This window comes from Neopsephotus bourkii, unplaced genomic scaffold (assembly GCF_033783945.1).
Source record: "Neopsephotus bourkii isolate Nb327-2 ecotype Australia unplaced genomic scaffold, CSIRO-AGI_Nbou_v1 NB_1052, whole genome shotgun sequence".
NCBI classification, from domain to species: Eukaryota; Metazoa; Chordata; class Aves; order Psittaciformes; family Psittacidae; genus Neopsephotus; species Neopsephotus bourkii.
In genome coordinates, this window is record NW_026901541.1 from 883268 (window position 1) to 894634 (window position 11367).

General features: G+C 41.0%; 1 protein-coding gene across 1 annotated transcript in view; it reads right to left on the bottom strand.

The window, feature by feature from the left end:
* Positions 1–8565, bottom strand: part of MBNL2 (muscleblind like splicing regulator 2) — a 96336-nt gene extending 87771 nt beyond the window's left edge. The window contains exon 1 of the mRNA XM_061361106.1: positions 8309–8565. The gene's annotated coding sequence lies outside the window, so the exon portion shown is untranslated. The remainder of the gene's footprint in view (positions 1–8308) is intronic.
* Between the last annotated feature and the right edge of the window lie 2802 nt (positions 8566–11367).

The window sequence follows — 11367 nt, forward strand, 5'->3', positions numbered from 1 at the left end:
TGCTACCAAAAAAAAAAAAAAAGTGCTGTTATGCGCTGAAAAGACAGAAAAGGGAGAGACTAAAAAGATGCAGTGGTATTCTAGTTTTATGCTTTTAGGATTCGTTTTGGGGAAAGAAATTTACATATTAAAAGAGTTGGGAGTTCTTAAATTTAATTATTATGGTTCTGTAAATTTGGATTGAAACCCACAATTTAAGGTCCCACTTTTTTTTTTGGCTTCGCTATTGCCCAACATTCACCACAAAAAAGATACAGAAAGAACAGCCCTGCTGATGCACAAGGCACGACTAAATTTCATAACAGCAGCATTGGAGTCAATAGAGCCACACAAATAAAGTTTTGTACTTTAAAATCAGAAAAGTAGAAACTTGCCTGCTGTGCCTACAGTCCTATTTCAGGGCATCCGTTTTTAGCTTCCAGTGAAGCACTCCAGAAATGAAAATCAGCACATTTACCTTTCTCCCCAGTAAAAAGTATGCTGAAATTTTGGCATCTACAGGCCAAGAGGGTTGAGATACAGGTAGTTATCTTTACCAAAGTAGACCAGTACAACTAAGTGTGTTTTAATTTAATTCCTCTAACAAACAAAAAAAGCAAAGAATCCTCAAGCTTAAGGACTCACTACACAATCCTGCTGCAGCACAGATACCTCTCACCCATTTCACTGGAAGGCTGAAAACATCAAGTGCATTTCACAAAGCTTTATCACCTACAAGTATGTTTACAAGGAATTGTCATTTTTTATTAAGGAGTACAATTCTGACAACTGTAGAGAAGAACAAGAAAACACAAATCCTGAAAGCTCAAAAATAAGCAAAATGAAAGCAAATTAACCATGTCACCTTTTTAACCTGATGATTTTTGTGGGACCTAGTTCTCATGATGATGTCAGTCTTACGAATGTTGAAAGACATTTGATTTAAAATGGTAGCTAAAAGTGCTAAGCATTTGCAGATGATATGCAGACTGAAGTCAGACCAGAAGTTCATGGTCAACCACTTCTACAAAAGCCCCTGAACCAAGCAAAAATCACATTGCTAAAGATCATGCTTTTACTTTAAATATTCTACTGTAATTTTCACAGTGAAGTTTGGCAACAGAGTTTTCATCCTCTGCTTTGCAACACAACCACAAACAATAAAAGGCAGTTTGCAGTTAACATGAAATTTCTGCAAAGTCGCATCTGAAGCCAACTGTAAAGAGTTACAAAAGGTTCTCATGATAATGAGTACACTGGACGATAAAATGATACAACAGTTTAACACAAAGGCAAAATAATGCAGATGAAGGAAAGAACTGAAAAGTAATAGTACATATACAACACTAGGATCAAACAAGACATTACTACAGAGGAAAGATCTTGTGGACATTATGGGAAATTCGACGAAAACTGCAGCAAAATACTCGGCAGCTGATGGAGTATAAGGCAAGCAGAAGATCTGGCAGTATTAAAGAAAACCAGAAAAGGATTATGCTACTATGTGTTGTCATGAAGCATGTAACTCTTGAGTGATAAATCAAGTTCAGAGCCACTCCATCTCAGAGATTACTGCAGAGCTAGGAAAGAGGAGGAGAACAGCAACAGCACCAACAGTGCTACAAAAGGGCAGATATACATGAAAAGGCCACAGTGATGCTTTTGACCACAGAAAGAATATGACATTCATACAGATGGATGATGAGGACCCCTAAACTTTGATTAGGAGGCAAGGGGGACTCAGTGAATTACCACCTAGGAAACCATACAAAAGAAAGCTCTATTGTTGCATATGACAAACAGCTAGAGTGTGAAATTAAGTGACAGGTGATGTACTGAAGGTCAAAAATATAAACAAGTAAAAAATATTTTTTCAACTTAATCGGGTTATTTAAATAGTCATTAGAACCACTGACGGCTACTAAATTCAGTGGTTGAGAAGGAAAGCCCTCCTCAGAGAGCTTCCCACCTCTGGCGACTAACAGCTAGAGTCATGCGCCAGTCAAGGCATGTACTGCTGTCCTCAGCTTACCCTTTTGCCTTCTCCAGCTCAGGACTGCAACTCCTTACAAGCAGCCTAGCTCTGCAGCCAGAGTTGGCTATGGATCTTTAGGGACATGCTGATCCTCAAGTTCTCCCATAAGAAACTCAACACTTCCATCTCCTATTTCAAACACATGGATTTCAGAGATGGTGAACTCATTCCCCCTATCTTCGGGCACTTAAACATGCACTGGCAACCAAAAAGCTCAACCTCTGGTGTCCTCATGCCAAAGGGGAAACAGGCATCTCCGAAGGACAATGCAGAATGTGAAGGCATGGCTTAATCTCCTGGGGGCATCAGAAAGCCACCAACCTAACTGGACAGAGACATGCACACAAGGACCACCAGATCACACAAGGAACTGTGCCACCTGCTCCGCACTCCAGAGGGATGATTTACCAATTTGGGAATGTAAGAAAAAAAACAAAAAACCATTGCAGAAACACATGTTCATTCTCAGGACTCACTCCCTTGCCCTTCAGTGATTGTGTCCTGCTCAAGAGAACAGGGAAAGAAGGGGGGCAAAAGGACAGTGGGGAAAAAAGAGAGGAGAGGGACTGGATACCTCATGTCTAACACAAGTTTGCAACCACGTCTCTCCACAGGTGAGGTCTGGAAGATGGATTTAGCCCCAGCTCTCCAAATTCTCCCCTTGAGGTGGATGTTGTGGCTTCTTACCACTTAGGACTTTTTACACCAAGGATTAAGCTGCTGGTTTGTCTCCCCCCTGGTGTTTCCGCTTCAAAGAGCTGCTACTGTGGATACCAAAGCCTTTGAAAGTGGCCTCACTGCAAAGTCATGAGCATTAAATGAGGTCCTTTTTTTTTTTTTTAAGGAAAAAAAAAAAAAAAAGAAAAGCACCGGTTTTATAAACACATCGGTGCAACCACTTCCAAAGCCTTTCATGCCTGCTCCACCATGGCACAGAAAGAAAATCTTAGAGTTTTTTGGCTCCTCCTGCCCCCTTAACATTATGGCAATAAAGCAACCTAGCCCCAAAGTATCCCCCGACATTAGCAGAGGGGAACTAAAACATGCACAGGAATTGTGAAGAAATCCATGCAAAGCTCAAAGTTTTTAAAGGCAAGCTCCTTTTAAAGAGCTCCAGGACAGCGGCGCGCCGTGCTGCCGGAGCATGTTCAGCATGCCAATAAGGACTGCAGCACTGCAATCTCTAGCACAAGCAGCCCACACACCAGCATCCTCCTCTGCAAAAGTCTCTTGCCAGCCAGAGGACATGCCCCAGGCCTCAGCGCTTTCGGGAGATAAAGGTGGAAGCCAGCACTGGTTTCCTAATGTCAGGCAGAGGCTGTAGCTGGGGATGCTGTGGCATGCGTGAACAGTCATCAGGGAAATCCCATACATGTTATTGCAGCCTTTAAAATAAATAAAAAAGTGAGGCAGTGGTGAAGTCCTGAATCATTAATCAGGCACAGAGGTATGCTCCTGCCTGTCCCACTGGAAGCACAGCCAAAGCTGTTTGCTGACAACCAATGCAGCTGTATGCTTGAAATTCCCATGCAGCTGCTGGGAACAGCACTACAGAAAACCATCCGAAAAGTGGGAAAGAGTACCCCAAAAACATAAAAATGGACTAAATCTAGGCTTTGATATCCTACAAGGTGGCTACTTCCCCCCACCTTAATGTCAGGAGGAGGTCTCCCACAGAGTGCTGTCGGAGGAAAGCATTAAAGCTCTTCTTAATAAGCCCATCATGCTGAAACCCAGCACTGAAAAAAAAATCATGCTTCTGAGTGCTTGAAAATAGGGAAATCCTGCCACCCCGCAGTTTACTATTAGTTTTAGACTAAGTTCAGAACACTGCCCGTAACACCTATGAAGTGCAAAAATCATGCCCAGTTCAGGAAACGGCAAAGGCCTGAGCCACTCAGTATACCTGAAGCATATGTAACAGAACATGAGGGGGGGAAGAGAGGTGTTAAGAGAGGGAGAGAAACAAAACCCCCACAACATAAAAATCCTCAAAAAAGCAGGGAAAAAATGTATTCAGCCTGGATAAGAGAGAATGCTAGAGTGTTAAATAAAACAATATTTGATAAACCTCTCTCCTATAAATGATCACAAAAAAAACCCAAGAAAACAGTGAAAAGTAGTCTTCAGAATTCACAAGGAGAGGAAAAAAAGAAAAAAAAAAGAAGTAATTTTACCAGAGTCCTAGATCCATAAAGCTACAGAGGGAAAACATTTCTGTATTCTTCCTTACTTGTATTCTCTAATCCTGTCTATTGTCAGAGGTGCTGTACTCCCTGCAGGAAGCAAGATTTTACAGCACATGAACCTCCAGACCGACCCTGTCTCTATTTATGAGTTCATCAATGTGCAGCAACTAGATCTTCCTGAAACACTGCTTATCATCCACTCAGAAACTGATTTTAAAAAACATATTGACCTAAACTAAAAAAAAACACCTCATAAGCTCTGATATGAACCATCTGTTCCTATGTCTTGATGCGTACCTTCATGCAACTGCTCTACTAAATCCCTCCTACTGTCTTTATTAGCTGTTGTTTACAGCTGAGCTGTAACATACAAAGTTTAAGGTATTGATTACAAGCCCACCAGGTCTTTTTGCCAGACTTACGGCTCCAGGAATCCTACAGGTCTTCTGCAGAAGCAGCCAGCTGCACACTGGCAGTTCTCAACAGCTTCAGTAACCACCAGTAGCACACAGTCCCCCACGTAATTAGTATTTCTTCGTGTTAGTTTTAAGGATTCTGCATTTAATCTCCTGTTGGGTATGCTCTTTAATTTTCACAGTCCCAAGGATTTTCCTTTTTTAGTGTGCCCAAAATACTGAACTAAGGACTTTGTCTCACCAGCATGGTCAGAGGGAGAGCTCGGTGTCCTAACAGCCTTATTAAAAAGAATAATTAAAAAAAAGAAATGGGGAGATTATGAAGTTGGCAGGTTCTAGAACGGGTCTGCACGATTTATTTCGCCTCATGCACCCTCTACCCCAAATATAGCCAAAAAGTTTGTTTTTAAAAGACTTCGGACTTCATGTATCAATAACCAACTGCTGTCACTGCATTTGCTAATAATGTATAAGAAGATTAGTTTAATTAGCCAAGCAGTTAATGCTACTATTATTTGATTTAGTTGTCAGCACTGACAGCCTCTTGAAATGAGTTTGCTTTTCCTCAGGCTGTAATTTCAGCCTGATTACAGACCAGTTACATAGCTCTAGCTCACACTAGTTGACCATAAACACATTGTATTAAATATAATATACCAAATTAGTTTCACAATCAAATGATGGAAAGGCTTAATTTAAAAAATGCATAGCAATAAATTATAAAACAATTATTTTATCCTCGTTTTGTAGCTTTTGTAACAGCTACATTCACAAAAAATGGGGTAAAAGAACTTGGCTTTAAAAAAAAATAAATTTCTTCCCTGAAAGAAAAGCAAAATAATTCCTTAAAGTCAGAAAATTTTTAGTAACTTTGGAGAACAAGGTATCATGAGTAGCTATTATGTGAAATTTAAATCCTAGCAATGTGTCTAACTAATGATTTAGGAAATTAAAACCATATGTGCAATCATTAATGAAGAATTTCATTTGAACACTAAAGTCTTTTTCTCATCTCTTAGTACTATAAAACCTGAACATTTTACAGAGCTTTTTACAAATAAACACAGTACAGGTTATTCCAGACATACTTGTGAGCAACAGAGAAGAACATTCATTCACATCAGAGATGAGTTACTAGACTCGAGTGCCTGAAATCCTACATAACATTAAGAGCTATTTTTCTCAGCACCACACAATTATCTTAGATTTCTATAAAATGTAGGCTTACAAATGAAGAATTTGATTTGACTTTATAAGCACTCTATAATCAAACACTGTACTTCAGGACCTGTAACTTATTAGAAAATCCTACCTTAGGAAAATGAAGAAACTAATTCTAAGCAGCAATTATTCCTTGAAAACAGACTGCATACAGCAAGATGTTATCACACTAATAGCTCTGATGAAATCCACAGAGCAATTAAGTAGAGAAGATACTACTAAATGAAAAGAGGTACCAAAATCTGGTCCAAAATACTTCTATTAGCTATTATTTACATAAAAATGTAATTGCAGAATATTTACTGCCACCTCTGCCCCCCCAAGATGAAAGCCCACTTACCTGTATGTATAAAGTAGTAGTATAAATACACCTTGAGCAAGAAACATTTTTTAAAATGCTTCGATTGTCAATAGCTTGTATCAAACTGTTTGATTAAGTGATGAATGCAAATTTCACTTTGGCAGTCAGGCATAATAAGGATAATTGTAAACACTGCAATCTCCAAGGTACAAAAATCAGCCACTTTAATTATCTGAGAGTCTCAAAACACAAGACTGAAAAGTTTTCTCCAAAAGCTCTGCATGAAAATGGTTTTACTTGAAAAAATTAAAAATTCAGCTCACATTTTATAGCTTGAAAAAGATTATTTGACTTGCTTCTAATTACCAATCTTTGCCTTGCTTGCCTAACACGCTCTGCACACAAACAGCCCATTTAAACATCAGTGCAGACAGACAAACATACATATCGATACCCTGTGGATTTTTAATAATAGTAATGCTCTATAGCCTGACACGTTACCCCACTTCGAAATTCTCAGAAGACACAAAATTGACTTTACCTAGAAGAGTACAGGGTTTAAAAATATCTGGTTCAGGAACTGAAGATATGTCAACAACCTAACTGCAGGTCTTCAAGTATTTAGCCAGGGCACAGAGAAGTTAAATCAACCTCCTCTGAAGCAGAGTCAGCTGCGAGGAGCCCAAAGGTGACATCAGGAATTTTGGGCCCATGTCCTGCCCTTCTCTTTGGAAAAGGGAGGGCAGGGGTAGACAGTTGGTCTAGAAGGGCCTATTTAATGCAATACTTCTAAAACTAGTGCAACTTGTTCCTAAAATAGGTGAAAAAAAAAAGCCACCTTAAAACTCCCCCCAACCACTGAAAGCTTTCCTAGGCAGTAAGAAGTACTTTTCTCTAATTTCTTCTTTAAGAAATTGATCTTTAGTCTTCCACTTGATTTTTCTACTGACATCCTATTTGAATACAAATGTCTATATGCAGTGTTCATGGCTATTACGGGAGAAATACATTGATAACATTTTTTGCTGTTTATTTGAAGGGAAAAAAAATTAAACCCCCTACATTATATACTCTATATAAAACATTGCTGCTATAACATAATTGAAGACAGCAAACTAATTCAGGCCAGTAATTGGGTGGGATCCTGAAAGTACTGAGCAGTCTAAAAGTTGATGGGGCTTCAGCACATCACAGGATGAGGCAATGGTTCTCAGATCCCTCCGCAATATGACGGTAAAGCTTGCTTCCCATCTAACAAGTAACAACTGCTCTAGTCTTCCAGAATTTTGCATATTTTTGTCCAAATAACCCTTTTCCTTCTCTCCACAGCATTTTACATAAATCTTCTCCATTCCTTTCTGAGGCTCCTCCTCCACAAGAAAGTTGATGTGCCTCAGCACAGTGAAATCATTGCTCTAAAAGCCAGCCTGCTCATTAAGTTATACTGCTAGCTGTGTGTTCTCTCATTAAAAATGTATAATGATCAGATAATTGCAGCACATATTATTAACCTTGTTTTCATGTACAGGTTCTCTTTTGCTGCCAAGACAAAGACCTGGAAAGGGCAGGGGAAATGCTCAAATAAACTACAATACAAAAAACTCTCCCAGCTTGCCTTCAAGAGCACAAGGAATCACAGTGCAGTTAAAAATGCTCACACTTTTTATAACAGGGCAAAATATTGTAATCTCACTGTATGGCTCCTACAAGTCTAAGACAAGGAGTCCTGGCTTCAGTTAAAGCCTCCGACAGGGAATTACATAGCTCAGCCAGTCTAATTCACCTAAATCTTCAAACATAGCTGCTATAAACTTCACGGATTTCCAGGTTGACTCCTTCTCTTTCTGAAAGCTAGGAAGCACCACCAGACAACAACCCAGCTAGATATCCAATTAGGGTAACAGCACTTCTGAAACACACTGACCTATTTCTTTTTTTACTTGCATTAATATGCGTATACTCACATTCTATTTCTGACAAGAGCTATTTATGTTGGAAATTAATTCCCTTTGAAACCAAGTTACCATAAAATCCACTTACTGGACACAAACAGAATATATTCACCGGAGAAACATCATTTCCCTGACTCCCCCAAGCAACACAGACAGGATGCAGCATACTGCAGCAAACTCTTCAAACATTCAATAAAAGACAGCGATCCTCCTACCTTGTTTAGCCCTGTCTATTCGGCACATTTCCAACGGGAACAGGAACATCTGATATAAACAAACAGCCGTATCTTTCCCATCACCTCATGGCAAGTCATTCTCAAATGAAACGATAAGCAGCCTGTAATTTTCCCCTTCCACCCCCACTCAGAAAGCCTTGTGCCTTATCTGGGGATTTTTCCTCAGATGATGAAGCAAAGACACAGCCTAAACTCTGTTGCTGAAAGACTGCAGCCCTTCCTTCTCCCAGAGCCCTCCCAGCATATGGCAGCCAATCACACCCAGCTTCGTCAGCCCTGTGCTCTCAAACCAATCCTAACGGGATGATTGACACAGCAACACAGCACTTCCAATGTGTAAAAACAATGCATCCATACTGATGAACCAGGAATTTCCCTCACGCAGGGAAGGAGTTTTACCAGTGAGGTAAAGCGATACCTCCATGAAATAACACGCAGCAAAAGCAAACAACTCCCCTCCCCTCCACTGCAACAGCAGCTACACCATGTCTTCTTATACAAGGATTTTCAAAGCTTTGCTAATTGTAAACGCATGCACAAACAAGGTTTCCAGAACTGCGGAACTGCAGGGATGCCATTCTGCTTGTAGAGGTGAGCAGTGCACCATAAACCAAACAAACTAGCTCTTATTTTTAACACGTAGCCAAAACACACTCCAATTCAGGCAGCAATATTTTAATGCTGCATAATCTTACGAGCAGTATTTTGCATTTAAAAGCAACACATGCATAATGTCTTTCCGAATATTCGAGACTCGTTGTTAGGGACTGCAGGTATGGGATGCTTCTCGACAAAAACATAATCTCTACAATGGTGTTTTAATATGCTTGGCAGACAAATCACATCAGCAGCATCTAAACTGCGGTTCGGGTGGTTAGCTTACCACTAATACTCATTTGTATCAAGGCTCTAGCATGAGGACTATATACCAATTGCAATTTCAAGTCAAACTGTAGGCACCTTGATATGCTTGGTACTCAAGGTCTGCTGCCAGGCAGTTCTCCCCACAGATTTTGCTGAAGTTTTCTCAAAGAGGAGAACAAGCAGGCAAGGATTATTGAGAGAGTTGCAAATTAGAAAAGTATCAAAAAGCAGGTTAAGCTGAAAGTCAATCTTTGCCCAGACAAGGGTAACGACTGCAGTACAATGCTACTTCAGACAGCATTTATGCAACTTAAGCCATTACAGTAAAAATAAAACAAAACAAACAAAACCCACAAAAAAAAAAAAAGCGTAAAATGTGTTTAAAATGCCACTAAAAGTTTAGAAATATGAATAGACAAGAGGAAAACAAAGCTCTCATTCACTGGCAGCTCTGTCCCAAGGCCCCATTGTTTCCTATGGGCTGTTTTGCATATTATAAACACGGCTTCCCAAAAATCTATTATGCCTGTATGCCACAAGCAAAAACTCTCCTTTGGGCTCCACCATCTCCCACCAGTTTGTTAAAAACCTTCTCTCCCTAGCACAGCTGAAATGTGCTCCTACCAGCCAGCCCTTACTCCCTGCTCAATCACCCCCTCCACTCTGCTCTATTCTGGCCCATATACATATATATATATATCTATATGTGTGTGTGTGTGTGTATAGATATAAAACCCAACCAAAACCCCAAATAATTGATTCTGATGGGTCCTGAAAGACCTCAAGGACAGGGGTGGTAATACCATCCATTACTAAGATGACCAGCTGGTATTTTCCACATCCTTTTGACTTTGCCAGTCTTGAGCTGCCTGTGTTAAAAATTTTCCATGCTGGGCATCTGCTGCAGGATTTATTTACTTTTCTGCCAAAACACAGTTTGCCCATTTCTCAGATAGCCAAGACAAAAACATGTTGCTCTGCTACTCTTGTAACTCACTCACCGGGGAGCTCTGGCTCCCCTGGCCATGTCAGGGCAGTCTGAAATTCAGCAGAGTGCCGATCCCTTGCTTTTCCAGTTGTTTTCCGTTGCTAAATCAAGGCTATGTTGTTTTGCTACACTTATGAAAATATTTTCCTACTGAGAAAGCTTTAAAACCTGCTCACACCATCGCTCTGATTCTTTTCCTGATACCTACAGTGCAAACCTCAGAAAACGTTCTGCAATAAGAATCCACTGCCTCCTCCAGCCACCCGTCCGTATGTGGCTGGAAAAGCACCAGCCCCACAGTGCGACTGAGCATGTAATGGGCTCAAGTTACAGGAGATTAGCAGGATTTCCCCTGTAACTGCTGCTCCCATCTGCCAGAGACCAGACATTGGAGCTGACAGCAGGAAGACAACCTTGCCTGTTGCTCTCATGACCCTTCAGCTAGTGCCCCATGGACATGCAGGAGACAAGCTCTCAAGAGCACACAGCAAAGTGGGTGTGAGAAAGGTCATGTGGACCAAAACGGGACATGAAGCTGAGCAGAAGAGGAAGAGAGAGCGATGAGAGGGAAAGGGAGGAAGAGACACAAGAACCAGAGTCTGGAAATCCTGGGTCTGCTTGAGCAGAAGGCTACAACAAGGAAGATGATGGTGCCCAAGCCTGACAAGGAGCTGGGGGCATTAAGCAGCACAGCCACCACCAGTCAACAGGAGCCAGCCACCCTCCACATGGACAACGTCCATGTTCATACGGCAACAGAAGCCAAGAGCTCTTGTCATCCGTTAGTTTGCTTCTAGAGATGGAGGAAACTTCCAGGTTACCTCAAAAACAATCCAAATAAAAACCAGACAACACTAAAACCCCCAACAAAAGCACCACAAACAACACAAACCCATGACAGGTTGCCAACATAACCCCTCAATAGGCAAGGGTTCAGCACTGGCTGCACAACCACATTTCAGCACCACCACTTCACAGCACATACACCAGTGTTCAACCACTGCAGAGCTTCAATTGCAGTCAGGCAGGGTTGAGGTGTTCCCAGGTATCATTCCTAGGATTCTTGAATTCTGAACACAAAACTGTCACTCATGCAGCCCACCCAGCTCCTCATGTGGATTATTGCCTTTTAGTTCCTCCCTTGCCAAAGGATCAGAAGCCACTCAACTCAATAGGGCATGCTGAA